Below are 16,597 nucleotides of genomic sequence, written 5' to 3'. Positions count from 1 at the left end.
TAGGATCATAAGTAAGAATTTGAGAACCTGTTTTAAGTATAGTCAATATGCAACTTGGATGAAATGGACAAATTCTTAGAAAAGTATAACTTTCCAAAACTGAACCAGGAAGAAACAGAAGATCTTAACAGAACCATCACAAGCAAGGAAATTGAAACTGTAATCAGAAATCTTCCAGCAAGCAAAAGCCCAGGACCAGATGGCTTCACAGCTGAATTCTACCAAAAATTTAGAGAAGAGCTAACATCTATCTTACTCAAACTCTTCCAGAAAATTGCAGAAGAAGGTAAACTTCCAAACTCATTCTATGAGGCCACCATCACCCTAATTCCAAAACCAGACAAAGATGCCACAAAAAAACAAAACTACAGGCCAATATCACTGATGAACATAGATGCAAAAATCGTTAACAAAATTCTAGCAAACAGAATCCAACAACATATTAAAAAAATCATACACCACGACCAAGTGGGCTTTATCCCAGGGATGCAAGGATTCTTTAATATCCACAAATCAACCAATGTAATACACCACATTAACAAATTGAAAGATAAAAACCATATGATTATCTCAATAGATGCAGAGAAAGCCTTTGACAAAATTCAACACCCATTTATGATTAAAACTCTCCAGAAAGCAGGCATAGAAGGAAGATACCTCAACATAATAAAAGCTTTATATGACAAACCCACAGCAAGCATCACCCTCAATGGTGAAAAATTGAAAACATTCCCCCTGAAATCAGGAACAAGACAAGGGTGTCCACTCTCACCACTATTATTCAACATAGTTTTGGAAGTTTTGGCCACAGCAATCAGAGCAGAAAAAGAAGCAAAAGGAATCCAGATAGGAAAAGAAGAAGTGAAACTCTCACTGTTTGCAGATGACATGATCCTCTACATAGAAAACCCTAAAGACTCTACCAGAAAATTACTAGAACTAATCAATGAATATAGTAAAGTTGCAGGATATAAAATTAACACACAGAAATCCCTTGCATTCCTATATACTAACAATGAAAAAACAGAAAGAGAAATTAAGGAAACAATACCATTCACCATTGCAACAAAAAGAATAAAATACTTAGGAGTATATCTACCTAAAGAAACAAAAGACCTATACATAGAAAACTATAAAACACTGATGAAAGAAATCAAAGAGGACACAAACAGATGGAGAAATATACCGTGTTCATGGATTGGAAGAATCAATATTGTCAAAATGGCTATTCTACCCAAAGCAATCTATAGATTCAATGCAATCCCTATCAAGCTACCAACGGTATTTTTCACAGAACTAGACCAAAGAATTTCACAATTTGTATGGAAATACAAAAAACCTCGAATAGCCAAAGCAATCTTGAGAAAGAAGAATGGAACTGGAGGAATCAACCTGCCTGACTTCAGACTCTACTACAAAGCCACAGTCATCACGACAGTGTGGTACTGGCACAAAGACAGAAATATAGACCAATGGAACAGAATAGAAAGCCCAGAGATAAATCCACGAACCTATGGACATCTTATCTTCGACAAAGGAGGCAAGGATATACAACGGAAAAAAAGACAACCTCTTTAACAAGTGGTGCTGGGAAAACTGGTCAACCACTTGTAAAAGAATGAAACTAGAACACTTTCTAACACCATACACAAAAATAAACTCAGAATGGATTAAAGATCTAAATGTAAGACCAGAAACTATAAAACTCCTAGAGGAGAACATAGGTAAAACACTCTCCGACATAAATCACAGCAAGATCCTCTATGACCCACCTCCCAGAATATTGGAAATAAAAGCAAAAATAAACAAATGGGACCTAATGAAACTTAAAAGCTTTTGCACAACAAAGGAAACTATAAGTAAGGTGAAAAGACAGCCCTCAGATTGGGAGAAAATAATAGCAAATGAAGCAACAGAAAAAGGATTAACCTCAAAAATATACAAGCAACTCCTGCAGCTCAACTCCAGAAAAATAAATGACCCAATAAAAAAAATGGGCCAAAGAGCTAAACAGACATTTCTCCAAAGAAGACGTACAGATGGCTAACAAACACATGAAAAGATGTTCAACATCACTCATTATCAGAGAAATGCAAATCAAAACCACAGTGAGGTACCATTACAGGCCAGTCAGGATGGCTGCTATCCAAAAGTCTACAAGCAATAAATGCTGGAGAGGGTGTGGAGAAAAGGGAACCCTCTTACCCTGTTGGTGGGAATGCAAACTAGTACAGCCACTATGGAAAACAGTGTGGAGATTTCTTAAAAAACTGGAAATAGAACTGCCATATGACCCAGCAATCCCACTTCTGGGCATACACACTGAGGAAACCAGATCTGAAAGAGACACGTGCACCCCAATGTTCATCACAGCACTGTTTATAATAGCCAGGACATGGAAGCAACCTAGATGCCCATCAGCAAACGAATGGATAAGGAAACTGTGGTACATATACACCATGGAATATTACTCAGCCGTTAAAAAGAATTCATTTGAACCAGTTCTAATGAGATGGACGAAACTGGAGCCCATTATACAGAGTGAAGCAAGCCAGAAAGATAAAGAACATTACAGCATACTAACACATATATATGGAATTTAGAAAGATGGTAATGATAACCCTATATGCAAAACAGAAAAAGAGACACAGAAGTACAGAACAGACTTTTGAACTCTGTGGGAGAAGGTGAAGGTGGGATGTTTTGAAAGAACAGCATGTATATTATCTATAGTGAAACAGATCACCAGCCCAGGTGGGATGCATGAGACAAGTACTCGGGCCTGGTGCACTGGGAAGACCCAGAGGAATCGGGTGGAGAGGGAGGTGGGAGAGGGGGATCGGGATGGGGAATACATGTAACTCCATGGCTGATTCATGTCAATGTATGACAAAACCCACTGCAATGTTGTGAAGTAATTAGCCTCCAACTAATAAAAAAAAAAAAAAAGTATAGTCAACATGTCCCAGGTCCTCTGACTTCGTTTGTTAAATAATTGTAGCCTGGTGTTAATCTCCTGGCTATAGATCATGGAGATTTTAACTTGAATCCAAAGATTGATTACTGAGATAAGTTTTAGAAATGAACTTAGAGAGCCCCTTAATAATTCAGGTAACTCTCATTAGCATTATAACATAAAAGCAAGGAACTATGTCATAAGAGTTTCTTAGTAAACATAGACCTTAATTAACAAAACTAGAATTTAATATTTAGTGAAACATATGTTCTTTCTAAAATTGCCTCCATTTTCATTAAACTAGGCCAAGACTAATTTGTTTTAAAAATAAGTTTGGTGTCCTGACCACACAGCTTCTTCTATACTGACTCTGCTGTAATTCCTCAGGAGTCTGAGACTAAATTCCCAAAAGGCCTCTCAAGGCCAAGAATTTATTAATTTGTTCTACTTTTCCCCATTTATAAATGACTGACTAGAGAATAGAATTATCATTACTTTTTTACAACAAAAATATTTACAGTCTTTATATTCTTCTCTCACTGACAGCACATATCCGACTTGCTATACACACTCAAACATTTTCCTTGTCACTTTAGTAGATTTGAGTCCATAAATTTTAACCTTAAAAAATTAACCCCTAGTGAAAACCAAGATGAAAGCAACTGTGAACTATTTGTTGCATTGGCAGTCTCTGATTAGCAAACTCAAGAACATATTCTAGAAACTCTAAAAACATGTATTTTTCCAAAGTACAGTTTTTCTCAATGTAATACAAGGCACATGTCTAATAGATATACATCTATGTATAATTGACTCAAGTTCCTGAAAACCAAAAACAAACAACATCGGAAATCACGTCTACTCCAATAGAATATAAAAATTTAAATAACCAAAGTAATAAAAAGAGTGGGGCATGAAGAAATGTTGCCACCTTGTGGCCCCTTTGGGTAGCAACAACTTAAAACCTGTGAAGATGGGGACGTGTTATTCCCGAGGCCTTCAGGGATGCAAGGAATAAACACCTGTTGTCAACAAATGACCTTAGGTAGATTCTGGAAAAAGAATTCAAAATCTGGCAATTGGTCAAGAAGCCAACCTTGGGAGGTAAGTTTTACTCAAATTCTTCCAAAATAATCACATGAAAAGATTTCAGTATCACTAAAACTTACAGAAATTCAAATCAAAAGTACAATGAGGAATCACCTCACTCCGATCAGAATGGCCATTGGCAAAAAGTCTACAAACAGTAAATGCTGGAGAGGGTGTGGGGAAACGGGAACCCTCCTACACTGATGCTGGCAAGGTAAGCTGTTAACCGTCACTATGGATGACAAGGTGGAGGTTCTTCAAACAAGTGAAAAGATGATGAAATCACTACACTGCTTAACCCCATGCAGAAAAACATACGCCAAATCAATTAAAGATCTAAATGGAGGGATGGATACTATAAAGCTTTTGAGGAAAATATACAGAACATGCTTTGATATAAATTGCAGCCAGTTCTTTTTGGATTCATTCTTAGAATAATAAAATAAACTAAACAAATGGGACCTCATCAACCTTAAAAGCATTTGAGCAGCAATGTAAACCATAAATGAAAGAAAAAGACAATCCTCAGAATGGGTGAAAAAAAAGTGTTTGCAAATGGAGATACAAGGAATTCATCTCCAAAACATGCAAACACTCCATGCAGCTCAATTTAAGAAAAAAGAGAAAAGAAAAATGGGCCAAAGATCTAAATGGGCATTTCTCCAAAGAAGGCATCCAGAGAAGGCATCTAGGTGGCCATAAAGTACGTGAAAAGATGCTCAGCGTCCCTAATCATTAGAAAAATGCAAATCAGAAGTTCAGTGAGGTATCACTTCTCACCAGTCAACATGGCCCCCTCAAAAATTCGACAATAAATGCTGGAGGGGGTGTGGAGAGAAGGGAACCCTCCTTCCCTGTGAGTAGAAATGTAAATCAGTGCATCCACTCTGGAGGGGCTTTCAGACACTCAACAACAAAGTACCACGTGACCCAGCCATCCCACGCCTGGGCATGGATCCTGGGAAAACCAAAATTTCAAAACATACTGCACACCAACCATCATGGCATCACTGGATACAACCACCAAGATACAAAAGAAACCTAAGTGTAGAAGACAGATGAATGGTTAAAGAAGATGGTGTTCAGATACTGTGGCATTACCCAGCCAAAAAAGATGAAAGAATGCCACTTCCAGTCACAGGAAAGAACTAGAGATGTCACACTAGGTGAAATAATTGAGACAAAGTATCACATATTATCACTTCTAGGTGGAATCCAAACATGGAAACAAATGAACTTCTTTACAAAACAATAACAGCTTCATACACTTAGTAAAGAAACTTACGGTTACCAAAAATGAAAGGCGGGGTACAGGGAGAAATACATGTTGAGAATAACATATACACACTGGAAATAATCCATAAGGACCCACTGTAGATCACAAGGAACCCTACTTTGACTCTATAAATAACCTATATGAGAAAAAGAACCCAAAAAGAACACATATACATCTATATATAAATGAATAATGTTGCTTTACACATTAAAAAAAACACAACAATGCAAGTCATCTATATACTCAAGTTCAAAATAAACATTAAAAAGAACAGCAGAGAAAGAAAGACAAAAGAACTGCTGGCTCTGTTCCCCTCAGGCCTTGGGGATCTGGGCTGGGTCACATCCCTCGGGCCTGAGCAGGCTGGGTCCCCAGGCGGGACTGTCCTGGGGCTGAGGGCGCTGGGGAGGATATGCCAGCCAATGAGCCCCCCACCCCGATGGACATGGGCTTCCTGTTCCCCTCTGCCTGAGTCCACAGTCTCCAGATCCAGGGGACCCTCCTGCAGCAGAACTAAATCTAGTCCCCCCAAAGGATGGTGGGGTCTCTCGTCTGGAAGAGCTTTGCAAAGTCCCCTGGGCCCCGTGTCACCTGGTGGCGGGGTTCCCACCTCCAGCCTCCTTCCTTAGGGTCACCCCACTGAGAGGACAGCTCCCTCTGCAGAGGGGTGTTGCAATCATTGGGATCGCCTGGGGGATGAAGCGTAAGGGGGAAGAAGTAAGGAGACACAAGCCTTAGGGCTTCCCGGGTGGCGCTAGCAGTAAAGAATCCACCAGCCAATGCAGGAGACATAAGAGAAGCAGGTTCAACCCCTGGGTTGGGAAGATCCCTGGGATGCATTCTCATTGACAACCCAGAAAGGGGACTTGCCCTAAGGCTCTGGTTGCCCAGGTAACCAGAGCGGGCACGGGGAAATGCTGCCACCTTGTGGTCATTCCCTGTAACAGCCCCTTGAAAACCGGTGCTGATGCTCTTACTAAGTCCTGTGGGGCTCTAAATGACACCCGCCCTAAAGAAATCTTCCGGGGTAAATCACACGAACAGAACTCAAACAGGGCTGACTTTCAAGAAGCCACTTCCCAGAGGTTAACTGTACTTCCCCGTAGAAAGTAAAAAGCCCATGGAAGGATACTCAACATCAGTAATTATTAAAGAAATGCAAATGGAAACTTCCATGAGCCATCACCGCACACGGCTCCGAACGGCCTCAAAAGCTCTTCAAAACTTACGTGCTGCGGAGGGCGAGGGGAACAGGGAACCCTCCTACACCGTGGGCAGGGCTGTAAACGGGTGGGTGCAGCCACAAAGGAAAATATTTGGAGGTCCCTTAAAACATGAAATAGAGAGTTACCACATTTTTCAGCAATAGCACTCCTTGCTTTCATCTGGAAAAAAATCTAATTCAAAAGAATATATACATTTCTATTTTCAGGGCAGCACTATTCACAATAACCAAGTCAGAGCATTAACCAAAATATCCATCGACAAAAAATGAAGACCAACTGGCCCATCTATATGGTGGAATACACTCAGAAAATAAAAATACCAGGGGCAGCAGCATGGATGTACCAAGAGATGATCACACTGAGGTATCAGACCAAGGACAAACATCCTAAAATATTACTTACAGGTGGAAGCCAGAAATTCATGCAAATGAAATAACTTGCAAATAGAAACAGACCCAGAGTTAAAAAACCAGCTCATTGTTGGTTTATTTTTTTTTAAGCTGAGGAGGAATACACCAAGGGATTAAAATGTACAGTTTGGTTCGGTTCAGTCACTCAGTCATGCCCGACTCTTTGTGACCCCATGAACGGCAGCACTCCAGGCCTCCCTGTCCATCACCAACTCCCGGAGTTTACTCAAACCCATGTCCATTGAGTCAGTGATGCCATCCAACCATCTCATCCTCTGTCGTCCCCTTCTCCTCCTGCCCTCAATCTTTCCCAGCATCAGGGTCTTTTCAAATGAGTCAGCTCTTCTCATCAGGTGGCCAAAGTACTGGAGTTTCAGCTTCAGCATCAGTCCTTTCAATGAAGACCCAGGACTGATCTCCTTTAGCATGGACTGGTTGGATCTCCTTGCACTCCAAGGGACCCTCAAGCGTCTTCTCCAACACCACAGTTCAAAAGCACCAATTCTTCGGCGCTCAGCTTTCTTTATAGTCCAGCTCTCACATGCACACATTACTACACAGCAAACAGGTAATCTAAACGAACCACCTGAAAAGCACTGGAAGTTGAAGGAACGCTGTGATAACCTTCATGGGAAAAGATCCCAGAAAAGAACAGCTGTACATCTATTTATAACTGAATCAAGTTTCTGTAAACCCACAGCAAACACGTCAGAAATCACCTCTATTAGGAAAAAAAAAGAAATTACCAAAAAAAAGTGGAGGATGAAAAATGCTGCCGCCTTGTGGCTGCTTGGGTAACAACAACTGAAAAACCTGCGCTGATGGGCACTTCATATTCACCAGTCCTTCAAGGATGTTAAGTAAAAAACACCTATTCTCAACAAATGTCCTGGTGTAGGTCCTGGAAAAAGAATTCAAAATAGGGCAGATGGTCAAGAGGCCAAAGTAACTTGTTAATAGCCAGGCCAGAGGACAGGGAGGAGGGTCCTTAAACAAGAAAAAAAGAATGAAATTACAACACTCCCTAACCATTTAAAGAAAAACTCCAAATTAATTAAAGAACTAATTGAAGGGACAGTTAATTCCTGCCATTCGAGGAAAGCATAGGAAAAACAGGTGTTAGTATAAATCACAGCAAATTCCCTCTGGATCCACCTCTTAGGATAATGAAAAATAGAAATAAGAAAAACTCAGCAAAGAACCTCATTAACCTTAAAAAGCACTTGCACAGCAAGGGAAACCATAGTGAAAGAAAATGACAACCCTCAGAGTGGAAAAAAAGTTTGCAAACAAATATATCAACAAGTAATTCATCTGCAAAACAAGCAAACAGCACATGCAGCTCAATAAAAAAGAAAAAAAGAAAAAAAAAAACACAACAGAAATGGACCAAAGATCTAAATGGATTTTTTTTCAAAGAATGTACCCAGGTGGCCAAAAGGCACATAAAAAGATGCTCAGTATCACTAATGACTGGAGAAATGCAAATCAAAACGATGATGAGGTATCAGCTAAAATCACTGAGACTGGCTATCCTCCAAAAGATCTGCAAAGATTAAACTCTGCTCAGAGCCTGGGGAAAAAGAATCCTTCTACCCTGGAGGCAGGGTGGGTGCGGCCAAGAAGAAAAACATGGAGATTCCTTAAAACACTAAACATGGAGTTACTAACACCCTGGAAGCCAACTCCTTGCCTTAGATCCGGAAAAAATAAAAAATTTAAATGATATGTGCGTGTACCCTTATTTTTAGGACAGCACTATTGACTATATTGAAGACAGAGTATCAAACAAAATGTCCATCAATAGAGAAATGAAAGTAACTCGTCCATCTAGACAGTGGAATCCATTCAACCAGCAATAGAAGGAGAAAGTGGCATCGGCAAAAGCGTGGATGGGCCGAGGGGACATAAGGAAAAAACACCTGTCCTCAACTTGTGCCCTTGGGTGGGTCCGGGGAAAAGAACAAAACCGGGCAGATGGTCAAGAGGCCAATCCTGAGAGGTCGGTTTTAATCACAGTTCTCTTTTTTTAAAAAAATCACATGGAAACCTTTCAACATGAAGTAATTTTAGAGAAATTCAAATCAAAACTACAACTAAATATGAGCTAACCCCAGCCAGAATGGCTTGTGTCAAAAACTCTACAAACAGTAAATGGTGGAGAGGTTTCGGAGGAAAAGAAATTCTCCCACATTGATGCTGGCAATGTCAGCTGTTAACAGCCAGAGCAGAGGACAACGTGGAGGTTCCTTAAGTGAAAAGTGAATGAAACTACGTCTCTCCCTAACATCATGCAGAAAAGAAACTCCAAATCGATTAAAGAACTAAATGGAGCGATGGATACTCTAAACTTCTTGAGGAAAATATAGGCAAAACAGGTTTTGAAGTAAATCACAGCAAGTTCTTGGTTTTGCTCTTAGGATAACAAAAAAACCCAAACAACAAAAAACCTCAACAAAAGTAACCGCATTAACCTCAAAAGCTTTTGCACAGCAAGGACCAACCTAAGTGGAAGAAAAAGATTAACACCTAAATTGGGGGAAATGGTTACAATCGATTTTAAAAACGACTTGCTGCTGCTGCTAAGTCGCTTCTGTCGTGTTTGACTCTGTGCGACCCCACAGACGGCAGCCCACCAGGCTCCTCTGTCCCTGGGATTCTCCAGGCAAGAACACTGGAGTGGGCTGCCATTTCCTTCTCCGTAAAAACAAGGTATTCATCTCCAAAAACATGCAAACAGTCATTCAGCTCAATATAAAAAACCAAGCAATAGAAAAACAGGCCAAATATCTAAATAGACCTTTGTCTTCAGATGGCATCCAGATGGCCATAGAGTATATGAAAGATGCTCAGCATCACTGTTAGAGGAACGCCCATCAAAACTGCAACGTGGGGGTGGGGGCGGTGGGAAAGAAAAAAAACAAAAAACAAAAAACTGCAACGTGGCATCAACGCACACCCCTCAGAATGGCCATCTTCCAAAAGATCTACAAAGATTAAATGATGCGGAAGGCGAGGCAAACAGGAAAACTTCCTACACTGTGGGCGGGGATGTAAATGGTGGGGGCGTCAATGAAAGAAAGCAGTATGAAGATGCCTGAAACACACTAAACGTAGTTATTGCACAATCGGGCAAGCCCACCAATTGCCTTAGGTCCGGAGAAAACCATAATTTAAAATGATATTTGCAACCCTATTTTCAAGGCGGCAATATTGACAATATTTAATAGAGAGCTTCCCCAGTGGCTCAGCTGGTAAAGAATCTGCCTGCAATGCGGGAGACCTGGATTCGATCCCAGGGTTGGGGAGATCCCCTGGAGGAGGGCGTGGCAACCCCCTCCGGTATTCTTGCCTGGAGAATCCCCCAAAACAGCAGAGCCTGGCGGGCTACAGGCCATGGGGTCGCAGAGAGTCAGACACGACTGAGCGACTAAGCCCAGCACAATAAAAAGCGTCAGTCAAAATGTCCATCAATAGAGAAATAAAGTCACTGACCCATCTACACACGGGAATCACTCAGCCGTCAAAAAAAGCGCGAAAAAATATCATTGTCAGCAGCATGGATGGACCGAGATTTATCATACTCAGTGAAGTCAGTCAGGAAGGGAAAGAAATACATCACTTACAGGTGGAATCTATAAATTCATACGAATGAAAGAATTTATAAAGAGAAACAGACTCTCAGACTTAGAAAAGCAACATGATTATTTAAAAAACAAAACAAAACAGGTACAGAGAGGGAGACACTAAGAGGTTGGGATTAACACATACCTACAACGTTATTATCAGATAGATAATCCAAAAGGACCTCCTGAATAACACAGAGATGTCTACCAAACACCCTGAAAGAACCGACCTGGGACAAACCAGAAAAAGAACAGATACAGTTCTCTGTGTAACTGAATCAAGTTCCTGCAAATCCGAAACAAACACAACAACGGAAATCCACTCTACTCCAAGAGAAAATAAATATTAATTTAGCCAACAAAACAAAGCCGCGGGACATGAAGGTGTGCTGCCGCCTTGTGGCCGCTTTTGGTAACAACAGCGGGGAAACTGCAGGCGGCCCTTAACATTCACAGGACCGAGCGGCTGCAGGAAGGGACGCCTCTCCCCGACTGACGTCCTCGCTGGGTTGGGGGGGAAATTCAGAACAGGGCCAATGATCACAGGGCCGATCTCAAAAGACCAGCTTTACTCACACTGTTTTTAAAAATATCGCATGAAAAGCTTTCAGCTTCGTGAAATATTACAGAAATGTAAATTTAAAAAAAAATACAAGGAGATATCAGGTCAAACGGTCAGAACGGCCTTTGCCAAAAAGCCTTAAAAGCGATAACGGCCGGAGAGGTTGTGGAGAAAAGGGCGCCTCCTACGCTGAGGCTGGGGCTGGAAGTTGTTAACAGCCACGATCGAGGACGGGGTGGAGGGTCCTTCAACTTGTGAAAACTGAAGGAATTTACACCTCTCCCTAACCGCTTACAGATGACGGAACTTCAGATCGATTAAAGAGTTTTATATGTAGGGACGATTCCTCTAAATCTCTTGAGGAAAATATATGCAGAACACACATTGACATAAATCACAGCAAGTTCTTTTTGGATCTACACTCAGAATTGTTCAAAATAATACTAAATTTAAAAAAAGGCACCTCATTAACCTAAAAAGCTTTTGCACAGGAAGGGCAGCCGTAAGGAAAGAAAAAGACAACCCTCAGAATGGGAAAATAAGTGTTTGCAACCGAAGTTAGAAACAAGGAATTCATCTCCAAAGATGCAAACTGCTGACACAGCTCAAGATAAAAAAAAAAAAAAACAAACAAACCCAGTCAACCCAGCAGGAAAACAGGCAAAGACCTAAACGGACGTTTTTCCAAAGAAGGCATCCAGATGGCAATAGAGTGCATGGAAAGATGCTCAGGATCACTCTTACAGAAATGTCAACTGAAACCTCAACGAGGTATCAGCTCACCCCCTCAGACAGCTATCCCCCCAAAGACCTACAGGTTAAATGCTGCGGAGGGCGAGGGGAACAGGGACTCCTCCTGCACTGTGGGCGGGGAGGGAAATGGGGGGGCGGGCAGCCTCAAAAGAAAACAGTATGGCGATTCCTTAGAACACTACACGAAGACTTAACACATGATCCGGCAAGCCCACTCCCGGTCTTAGGTTGGGAGAAAATCAAAACTGAAAATGATGGTTGCACCCCTATTTTCAGGGCAGCGTTACTGACAATCTCCAAGACAGAACATAAATGAAATTGTCCACCAATAGAGAAATATCGAGGAACTTGCCCATCAAAACTCAACCATCGAAACGAATGAAAACAAGTCAGCTTAGGAGCATGGATTGACCGAGAGATTTACCAAACTGAGTGAAGCCGGTCAGAGAGGGAAAGCGAAGGATCACATACACGGAGAATCTATAAATTCCTCAAGTGAACTAATTCGTAAACTGAGACAGACTCAGAGACATAGAAAGACGAGTTTACGATTTTTATTTTAAAGTTTGGGGAAGGGAAACATTAAGAGATTGGGGTTTACAGATACACACTACTTATTTTCAGATAGATAATCGAAATGGACCTACTGAATAGCACAGGAAGTCTACTGAATATACTCAAAGAACCTATATGGGAAAAGACCCCGAAAAATAATAGAAAAGATGTACCTCTATGTATAACTGAATCAAGTTCCTGTCAACCTAAAACAAACACAACAGAAATCAACTCTACTTCAATAGAAAATAAAAGTTAACCATAATAAATGAATAGATAATTGTGACGCATGAGGAAATGCTGCCGCCTTGTGGCCGCTTTTGGTACAGCAACGGAAAATCCTGGGCTGACGGCACTTCACATTCACCAGACTCAGGGGCTGGAAGGAAGAAACTCCTGCCTGAAGAAACGTCCTAGGTGCGTCGGGGAAAAAGAGGCAAGCCAGGGCAAAAGATCACGAGGCCGATCCAAAGCTCAGTTTTACTCACACTGTTATTAAAAATGTCACATGAAAAGTTTTCAACTTTGTGAAATGTTACAGAAATGTAAATCAAAACTGCAAATCAAAAGTGTAAAAGGAGAAACGGAAAGATATACCCATTTGGATGCAGAGTTCCAAAGAATAGCAAGGAGAGATAAGAAAGCCTTCCTCAGTTATCAGTGCAAAGAAATAGAAGAAAACAATTGAATGGGAAAGACTAGAAATCGCTTCAAGGAAATTAGAGATACCAAAAGAATATTTCATGCAGAAATGGGCACAATAAAGGACAGAAATGGTATGGATCTAACAGATGCAGAAGATATTAAGAGGAGGTGGCAAGAATATACAGAAGAACTATACAAGAAAGATCTTAATGACCAAGATAAGCACGATGGTGTGATCACTCACCTAGAGCCAGACGTCCTGGAATGCAAAGTTAAGTGGGCCTTAAGAAGCATCACTATGAACAAACTAGTGGAGGTGATGGAATTCCAGCTGACCTATTTCAAATCCTAAAAGATGATGCTGTTAAAGTCCTGCACTCAATATGCAGGGAAATTTGGAAAACTCAGCAGGGGCCACAGGACTGGAAAAGGTCAGTTTTCATTCCAATCTGAAAGAAAGGCAATGGCAAAGAATGCTCAGACTACAGCACAATTGCACTCATCTCACACTGGGCTTCCCTGGTGGCTCAGAGGTTAAAGTGTCTGCCCGCAATGCGGGAGACCTGGGTTCGACCCCTGGGTAGGGAAGATCCTCTGGAGAAGGAAATGGCAACCCACTCCAGTATTGCCTGGAGAATCCCATGGATGGAGGAGCCTGGTAGGCTACAGTCCACGGGGTCCCAAAGAGTTGTACACAACTGAGCGACTTCACTTTCACTTTCTTTCACACACCAATAAAGTCACAGAGAATCCTCCTACATTGTGGGTGGGAATGTAATTGAGTGGGTGCAGCCACAAGGAAAAGAGTGTGGAAATTCCTTAAAACACTAAATATAGACATACCACACGATCTGGCAAGCCCACCCTTTGCCCTAGACCCAGAGAAAATCATGATTTAAAATGATAGCTGCACCTCTATTTTCAGGGCAGCACTACTGACAATATCTAAGACAGAGCATCAACCAAAGTTCCATCTATAGAGAAATGAAGAGTCTTGTGTCCATCTAAACGCTGGAATACACTCCAAAAGAATGAATGAATGACATTTTCAGGAGCATGGATGAACTGAGAACTTATCATACTCAGTGAAGTCAGAGATGAAAGAAGAAGTATCACTTAGAGGGGGCATCTATAAATTTATACAAATTAACTATAAACAGAAACAGACTCACAGACTTAGAAACGCAACTTACCGAAGCACATCCGGTCTTAGTAGAGCCGTGTGGGCTCCTGAGAGGCGGGTTAGAAGAGCGGAGGCTGTGTCCCACAGACAGTAGCATCATGGGTATATTTAATCGGAAGATCAACTTTGATGCACTCTTTAAATTTTCCCACATAACCCCCTCGACACAGCAGCACCTGAAGAAGGTTTATGCCAGTTTTGCCCTCTGTATGTTTGTGGCGGCTGCGGGGGCCTATGTCCATGTGGTCACCCATTTCACTCAGGCTGGCCTGCTGTCTGCCTTGGGCTCTTTGGGGTTGATGATTTGGCTGATGGCAACACCTCACAGCCATGAAACTGAGCAAAAAAGACTGGGACTTCTGGCTGGATCTGCTTTCCTTACAGGAGTTGCCTGGGCCCTGCTCTGGCCTTGTGCATCGCCATCAACCCCAGCATCCTTCCCGCTGCCTCCATGGGCACAGCAATGATATTCACCTGCTTTACCCTGAGTGCACTCTATGCCAGGCGCCGTAGCTACCTCTTTCTAGGAGGTATCTTGATGTCGGCCATGAGCCTGATGCCCTTGTCTTCCCTGGGGAACCTTTTCTTCGGATCTGTTTGGCTTTTCCAGGCAAACCTGTATTTGGGGCTGGTGGTCATGTGTGGCTTTGTCCTTTTTGATACTCAACTCACTATTGAAAAGGCTGAAAATGGAGATAAAGATTATATCTGGCACTGCGTTGACCTCTTCCTAGATTTCGTAACTCTCTTCAGAAAGCTCATGATGATCCTGGCTATGAGTGAGAAGGATAAGAAGAAGAAGAAGTGAAGCAGCCATTCAGCCTTCCCCAGTTTGACTTCCTCTCCCTCAGCCCCTCATTTCCTCTTTGCACACATTACAGGTGGCGTGTTCTGTGATAATGAAAAGCATCAGAAAAGCTTTTGTACTTTGTGGTTTTCTCTATTTTGAATTTTTTGATCCAAAAAACTGATTAGAATATAGTCTGGAGTTTGGCTTCGTTAAAAAAAAAAAAAAAGAAAGAAAGAAATTTAAAAAAAAGAAATAAATAAAAAAAAAAAGAAGAAATGCAACTTACGACTTTTAAAAAAAATGTAGTGGCAGGGAGACATTTAGAGGTTGCGATTAACAAAAACACACTACTTTTTATCATATAGATAATGCCAGTGGACCTACCACATAGCACAGGGAAGTCGCTGGATACACTGGAAGAACCTATATGGGAAAAGACCCCAAAAAAGAACAGAGGAGATATACATCTGTGTATAACCGAACCACGTTCTTGTAAACTTAAAACAAACACAACAGAAATCAACTCTACTCCAATAGAAAATAAAAATTAACCAAAAAATAAAAAAAGAGAAAGAGAGATATCAAGGGAACACCTCATGCAAAGATGGGCACAATAAAGGACAAAAACAGTATGGACCTAACAGAAGCAGAAGATAATGAGGAGAAGTGGTGAGGATACAGAGATGAACTATACTGGGCTTCCCCTGTGGCTCAGCGGGTAAAGAATCCTCCTGCAATGTGGGAGACCTAGGTTCGAACCCTGGGTTGGGAAGGTTCCCTGGAGAAAGAAAGGCTACCCACTCCAGTATTCTGGCCTCGAGAATTCGACAGACTGTATAGTCCATGGGATCACAAAGAGTTGGACATGACTATTAAGGAGAGGTGGTGAAAATACACAGATGAACTAAACTAAAAAGATCTTGTCACATCAGATAAGAGGATGGTGTGATCACTCACCTAGAGTCAGAAATCCTGGAGTGAGAAGTCAAGTGGGTCTCAGGAAGCATCACTATAAACAAAGCTATTGGAGATGATGGATTTCCAGCCGAGCTATTTCAAATCCTAAAAGATGATGCTGTGACACTGCTGCACGCAGTATGCCAGCAAATTTGGAAAACACAGCAGTGGCCACAGGTCGGGAAAGATCAGCTTTCACTCCAATCCCAAAGAAGATCAGTGCCAAAGAATGTTCAAACTTCTGCACAATTGCACTCATTTTACTTGCCAGCAAGGTAATGCTCAAAATCCTTCAAGCTAGGCTGCAACAGTATGTGAACTGAGAATGTCCAGATGTACAAGCTGGATTTAGAAAAGGCAGATGAGTCAGAGATGAAATTGCCAACATCCGTTGGATCACAGAAAAAGCAAGAGAATTCCAGAAAACATCTACTTCTGCTTCATTGATTATGCTAAAGGCTTTGTGTGGATCACAACAAACTGTGGAAAATTCTGAAAGAGATGGGAATACCAGACCACCTGCTCTGCTTCCTGAGAAACTGGTATGCAGGTCAAGAAGAAACAGTTAG

The 16,597-nt window shown here is 41.5% G+C and overlaps 1 protein-coding gene and 1 pseudogene across 2 annotated transcripts in view; one reads left to right on the top strand and one right to left on the bottom strand.

The window, feature by feature from the left end:
* LOC122691420 (putative protein ZNF720) overlaps positions 1-16,597 on the bottom strand; it is a 344,658-nt gene that overhangs the window by 146,448 nt on the left and 181,613 nt on the right. The gene's annotated exons all lie outside the window — the stretch shown is intronic.
* Positions 14,309-15,262, top strand: LOC122692436 (annotated as a pseudogene). The gene has a single exon (XR_006340652.1). The product of XR_006340652.1 is annotated as a bax inhibitor 1-like (transcript).

Source organism: Cervus elaphus, chromosome 4 (assembly GCF_910594005.1).
Source record: "Cervus elaphus chromosome 4, mCerEla1.1, whole genome shotgun sequence".
NCBI lineage: Eukaryota > Metazoa > Chordata > Mammalia > Artiodactyla > Cervidae > Cervus > Cervus elaphus.
This window is presented reverse-complemented; position numbering and strand designations above follow the sequence as displayed.